At 44.3% G+C, this 6726-nt stretch overlaps 1 non-coding gene across 1 annotated transcript; it reads right to left on the bottom strand.

The window, feature by feature from the left end:
• Positions 1-5983: 5983 nt before the first annotated feature.
• On the bottom strand, positions 5984-6121 carry LOC119924795. Its single transcript, XR_005449489.1, has one exon. It is a non-coding gene; the product is annotated as a small nucleolar RNA SNORA7 (small nucleolar RNA).
• Positions 6122-6726: the final 605 nt, after the last annotated feature.

Genomic DNA, 6726 nt, shown 5'->3' with positions numbered 1-6726 from the left:
ACATCTAGAGATGGTCCCTACCCAATGGCGGGCTCACAGTCTAGAAGGGGGAGACAGACAACATAACATATTAACAAAATAAAATAAATAGAATAAATATGTACAAATAAAATAAATAGAGTAATAAATAGGTACAAACATATATACATATATCCAGGTGCTGTGGGGAGGGGAAGGAGGTAAGGTGGGGGGGATGGGGAGGGGGAGGAGGGGGAGAGGAAGAAGGGGCTCACATTAATTCATTCATTCAATCGCATTTATTGAGCACTTACTGTGTGCAGAGCACTGTACTGAGCGCTTGGGAAGTACAATGACAGATCCCTGAGGAGTGTCAGGAGTCTGAGTGAGTCTGACAGATAAGTCTCAGGACCAAGACTCAGCGTAGACAGAGGAATGGCTTCTAGTGCTAGTGGCTTGCACAATGCCGCTCCATAATAAAAATAATAATAATAATAATGGCATTTATTAAGTGCTTACTATGTGCAAAGCACTGTTCTAAGCTCTGGGGAGGTTACAAGGTGATCAGGTTGTCCCACGTGGGGCTCACAGTCTTCATCCCCATTTTACAGATGAGGTAACTGAGGCCCAGAGAAGTGAAGTGACTTGCCCAAAGTCACCCAGCTGACAAGTGGTGGAGCCGGGATTTGAACCCATAACCTCTGACTCCAAAGCCTGGGCTCCTTCCACTGAGCCACGCTGCTTCCAATCTCTCATCCCTCCCATTTGCGGCCTGACAGGACTTTCTGCTTTCTGCAGAAGAACCGTGGTAGTTGAGGTTTGAACGAGGAGTTTAAGTGAAACTAGTAGAGACTAGAGATTAGACACAGAATGGAAAGTTGGCTCCCCCTTACTTTTCATGAAATCCCTGTCCAACCAATGAACTTTTCCCACTCTAGAGATGGATTATACAATGCCAAGGGGGTGTCTGAATAATTAGCACTACTGGAAAAGCAAATTTGTTCAACCACCTGAAAACAATCCTCACTATCAGCCAGTGCTGAAAGCCCAGAACACGACATTCTTTCTAAACAATTTTATCAATTCAAAGATACACCTTTACACTCTGCTCCTTCTGCACCGGTTAAAATTTAAGAACCTGACAATTTCTTCCCCACCCTGGGAGCTGTTTGTGCTAAAAAGGTGACTCTGGCCTTGTTGTGTGAATTAGGGCAAGTCACTTATACTCTCTGAGCCTGTTTCTTCATCCGTAAAATGGGAGCATAATAGATTATGAATCCCATGTGGGACAGGGGCTGTTTCTGATCAGATAATTTCCATCTACCGCACCATTTAGAATACAGTAAGCACTTAATAAATGCCAGGTAGTATAATTAGTGTCCCTCTCAAATTTCTCGGTGTTTAGGGTGTCAGGCATGACAACGGTGATAATAAGAGAAGAAAATAAAATGCACTGAATGAGGCCAAAGTGTAAATCATTGGTTCAGCCATGACTGAAGGTCCCTAGCTCCTACAATGCTTCTGTCTGGGTGGGAACCCACTCTAGTTTGAACGAGCCATTGGAAGCCATGAGAATGTAGACCACCGCGGCCAACCTCACAGAGAGGGCCCCAAGCCAAAATGCCCAAATAGAATAATGGTTAGTAGTCAATTCACTGTATGGCTGGACAAACACACCATCAGTCAACCAATCAATGGTATTTATTGATCATTTACCATGTGTAGAGCACTGTATTAAGTGCTTAGGAGAGCACAATAAAATAGAATTGATAGACATGATGCCTGCCCTCGAGTAACTTAGAATATAGTAGGGGAGGTAGACATTAAAATAAATTACAGATACCTCTGTCTGATCCTTTTCCCCAACTGCCAAAGCTAGCACACCTCCAAGCTAAGCTTTTTATACCTTTTCCGATCCTCAGCCAGCACTGTAACAATTTTCATTCATTCATTCGTATTTATTGAGCGCTTACTCTGTGCAGAGCACTGTACCAAGCACTTGGGAAGTACAAGTCGGCAACATATAGAGACGGTCCCTACCCAACGACGGGCTCACAGTCTAGAAGGGGGAGACAGACAACAAAACAAAACATGGAGACAGGTGTCAAAACCGTCAGAATAAATAAAATTACAGCTATATGCATATCAGTAACAGAATAAATAGAGTAGTAAATATGTATAAGTAAAATAAATAGAGTAATAAATCCATACAAATATATACAGGTGCTGTGGGGAGGGGAAGGAGGTAGGGATGGGGAGAAGGGGAGGAAAAAGGGGGCTCAGTCTGGGGCCTTTCCAGGTTCGAGTACACGCCCCCTCATTCATTCAATCATATTTATTGAGCGCTTATTGTGTGCAGAGCACTGTACTAATTTTGTAATTAAAAGGTGACTATATCTAGGAGCAATTAGCAAAATGCTGGAAACTCACTCATGATGTCTTTTATAGATGGCAGTCTTAGATATTCAAAATTTGTAGATACTAGTAGGAGTATTAGTAGTAGTAGCAGTCGTACTAGCAGTAATAGTAGAGGCCTATCCCATGGTACACCCATATGTTCTTCAAAAATGTGTATGAATTCCAATCAGCAGTATCATGGGGAGCATTTTTCCTATGGACTCACTATTATCCATCAATCAGTAAGCCTCAGAGGCGTGTCAGCATTCCAGTCACTTCAATTCTCTGTGCCTCAGTTTTCTCATCAGTAAAATGGGAAAATAATAGATGATCTTCCCCCCTAGACTGTGAGCTTCATGTGGGACAGAGACTGTTTTTAATCTGATTGAACTGAACCTATTCCAGGTCTTAGCCAAATGAAAGACACCCCCCCCCCAACACACACACACTGTAGCAGAATAGCATCCAAGTGTGTATACACACTCCCGAGACTTGACTCTTCATGATTCCCAAGCTACATCTTACACATCAAATCCTTTAAACTTCAAGTTCCCATAGGACTGGGACTGCATCTACCCTGATAATCTTCTATTTATTCCAGTGCTTGGCACATAGTAAGCTCTTATAAGTTCTAACAGTAACAATCACTGCCAGGCACCGTACTAAGCACTGGGGTGGATACAAGCAAATTGTATTGTTCTATGTTCACCATTATTAAACATCATCTAGACTGTGAGCCCATTGTTGGGTAGGGACTGTCTCTATATGTCTCCAACTTGTACTTCCCAAGCACTTAGTACAGTGCTCCACAAACAGTAAGCTCTCAACAAACATGATTGAATGAATGAATGAATTATTGGGGAAGCAGTGTAGCTCAGTGGAAAGAGCCCGGGCTTTGGAGTCAGAGGTCAGAGGTTCAAATCCCGGCTCCGCCAATTGTCAGCTGTGTGACTTTGGGCAAGTCACTTCACTTCTCTGTGCCTCAGTTCCCTCATCTGTAAAATGGGGTTTAAGATTGTGAGCCCCCCATGGGACAACCTGATCACCTTGTAACCTCCCCAGTGCTTAGAACATTGCTTTGCACATAGTAAACACTTAATAAATGCCATTATTATTATTATTGATCTACTTTTCCTTTTAGACCCTGAGCCATGGTGGGCAGGGAATGAGTTTATCAACACTGTTGTATTGTACTCTCCCAAACTCTCAGTTAAGAGTTCTGCACTTAGTAAGAGCTCAATAAATACCATCAATCAATGGTATTTATCAAGCATGTACTTTGTACGGAGCACTGTATTAAGCTCTTGAGACAATACAACAAGAGTTGGGAGAAAGATTCTCTGCCCACAAGGAGCTTACATTCTAGAGGGCAAGACAAACATTAATATAAATAAATAGATTACAGACACATACATAGCTGCTGTGGGGGTGAGGGTGGGGTGAATTTAAAGTGCCTAAAGGGTACCGATCCAAGTGCATAGGTGACACAGAAGGGAGAGGGAGTCATTCATTCAATCGTATTTATTGAGCGCTTACTGTGTGCAGAGCACTGTACTAAGCGCTTGGGAAGAAAAAGTCGGCAACACATAGAGACGGTCCTTACTCAACAACGGGCTCACAGTCTAGAATGGGGAGACAGACAACAAAACGAAACATGCGGACAGGTGTCATCATCAGAATAAATAGAATTAAAGCTAAATGCACATCATTAACAAAATAAATAGAATAGTAAATATGTACAAGGAAAATACAATGATAAATCTGTACAAACATATATACAGGTGCTGTGGGGAGGGGAAGGAGGTAGGGCCGAGGGGATGGAGAAGAGGAGAGGAAAAGGGGGGCTCAATCTGGGAAGGCCTCTTGGAGGAGGTGAGCTCTCAGTAGGGCTTTGAAGGGAGGAAGAGAGCTAGCTTGGCGGATGGGTGGAGGGAGGGCATTTCAGGCCAGGGGGAGGATGTGGGCCGGGAGTCGACGGAGGGACAGGTGAGAACAAGATACAGTGAGGAGGTTAGCGGCAGAGGAGTGGAGGGTGCGGGTTGGGCTGGAGAAGGAGGGAAGGGAGGTGAGGTAGGAGGGGGCGATTTGATGGAGAGCCTTGAAGCCAAGAGTGAGGAATTTTTGCTTGATGCGTAAGTTGACGGGCAGCCACTGGAGATTTTTGAGGAGGGGAGTACCATGCCCAGAGCATTTCTGCACAAAGATGAACCAGGCAGCAGCGTGAAGTATAGACTGAAGTGGGGAGAGATACGAGGATGGGAGATCAGAGAGGAGGCCAATGTAGTAATCCAGTCGGGATAGGATGAGAGATTGAACCAGCAAGGTAGCAGTTTGGATGGAGTCAGGGAAAAGAGGGCTTAATCTGGAAAGGCCTCTTGGAAGGGATGCAATTTTAATAAGGCTTTGAAGGTGGGGAGAGTGGTGGTCTGTTGTAAATGGAGGGGCTGAGAATTCCAGGTCAGAGGAAGGAAATGGGAAAGAGGATGGTGGTGAGAAAGATGAGATTGAAGCACAGCAAGCAAGCTGGGGCTAGAGAAGCAGAATGTGTGTGCTGGGCTGTAGTAAATTGTTATAAATGGAAACTATTTAAGAATCCCTGGAAAATGAATATGAAATTCCTTTACATGCAATATTCTGTAACACTAAACATCACAAAACTATTATTTGATTTTCCGTTCAAGAATTCAAAACAAAACAACACAACATTCATTAAGTAGGGAGTTGTAAAATGATTATTAGTCTTTGCAGGAGTTGCTTGTCTTGCCTAATGCTGTCAAGGCACCTCCGACCCAGAGCGGCATTCTTTCTAAACAATTTAATCAACTCAAAGATCTACTTTTACACTCTGCTCCTTAGGCACCGGTTAAAATTAAAGAACCTGACAATTTCTTCCCCACCCTGTGAGTTGTTTGTGCTAAAAGATGATCCTGGCCTTGTTGTGTGAATTAGGGCAAGTCACTTATACCCTCTGAGCCTGTTTCTTCATCAGTAGAAAGGGAGTATAACGGATTATGAAGCCCATGTGGGACAGGGACTGTTTCCGATCAGATAATTTCCATCTGGAAAGAGCACGGGCTGGGGAGCCAGAGGTTGTGGGTTCGAATCCCAGCTCCGCCACTTGTCAGCTGTGTGACCTTGGGCAAGTCACTTCACTTCTCTGGGCCTCAGTTCCCTCATCTGTCAAATGGTGATTCATTCATTCAATCAATCGTATTTATTGAGCGCTTACTGTGTGCAGAGCACTGTACTAAGCGCTTGAGGAGTACAAGTTGGCAACATATAGAGATGGTCCCTACCCAACAGTAGGACATGTCCCATGAGGGACAATCTGATTACCTTGTATCTCCTCCAGTGCTTAGAACAGTGCTTGATGCATAGTAAGCGCTTAATAAATACCAATATTATTATTATTATTTAGCACAAAGTAAGCACTTAAACACCCTAACCCTAACCCACATCTCTCCCAGAACGCCCCACCTCCATCTGCAATTGTTCTGGTAGTGTATCCATAGAGTTTTCTTGATAAAAATACAGAATTGGTTTCCATTGCCTCCTTCCGTGCAGTAAACTGGAGTCTCCGCCCTCGACTCTTTCGCATGCCCCTGCTGCCCAGCGTGGATGAGTTTTGATTTGTAGCAGATGGCCTTCCACTCGCTAGCCACTGCCCAAGCTAGGAATAGAATGGGTAGGCCTCTGCTTGACTCTCCCTCCTGTAATCAAGACTGGTAGAGGACTGGAAACTCTCCAGGTGCGACCCTGAGAGGGTGTGCAGGGGTTAAAAAGGTTGACTCTTGCATTGTTAACTGTGGGGATGGTTTTGCATCTTAAAATCAATCAATGGTATTTGCTGAGCACTTACTATGTGCAGGGCACTCTACTAATAATAATAATAATGATGGCATTTATTAAGCACTTGCTATGTACAAAGCACTGTTCTAAGCACTGGGGAGGTTACAAGGTCCACCAAACTATGGAGGTTGGCCCACGTCCTCCCCCTGGCCCGGAATGCCCTCCCTCCGCACATCCGCCAATCTAGCTCTCTTCCTCCCTTCAAGGCCCTACTGAGAGCTCACCTCCTCCAGGAGGCCTTCCCACACTGAGCCCCCTCCTTCCTCTCCCCCTCCTCCCCCTCCCCATCCCCCCCGCCTTACCTCCTTCCCCTCCCCACAGCACCTGTATATATGTTTGTACAGATTTATTACTCTATTTATTATTTATTTTATTTGTGCATATTTATTCTTTTTATTTTATTTTGTTAATATGTTTTGTCTTGTTGTCTGTCTCCCCCTTCTAGACTGTGAGCCCGCTGTTGGGTAGGGACCGTCTCTATATGTTGCCAACTTGTACTTCCCAAGCGCTTAGTACAGTGCT

The sequence above is a fragment of the Tachyglossus aculeatus genome, chromosome 2 (assembly GCF_015852505.1).
Source record: "Tachyglossus aculeatus isolate mTacAcu1 chromosome 2, mTacAcu1.pri, whole genome shotgun sequence".
Classification (NCBI taxonomy): Eukaryota; Metazoa; Chordata; class Mammalia; order Monotremata; family Tachyglossidae; genus Tachyglossus; species Tachyglossus aculeatus.
This window is presented reverse-complemented; position numbering and strand designations above follow the sequence as displayed.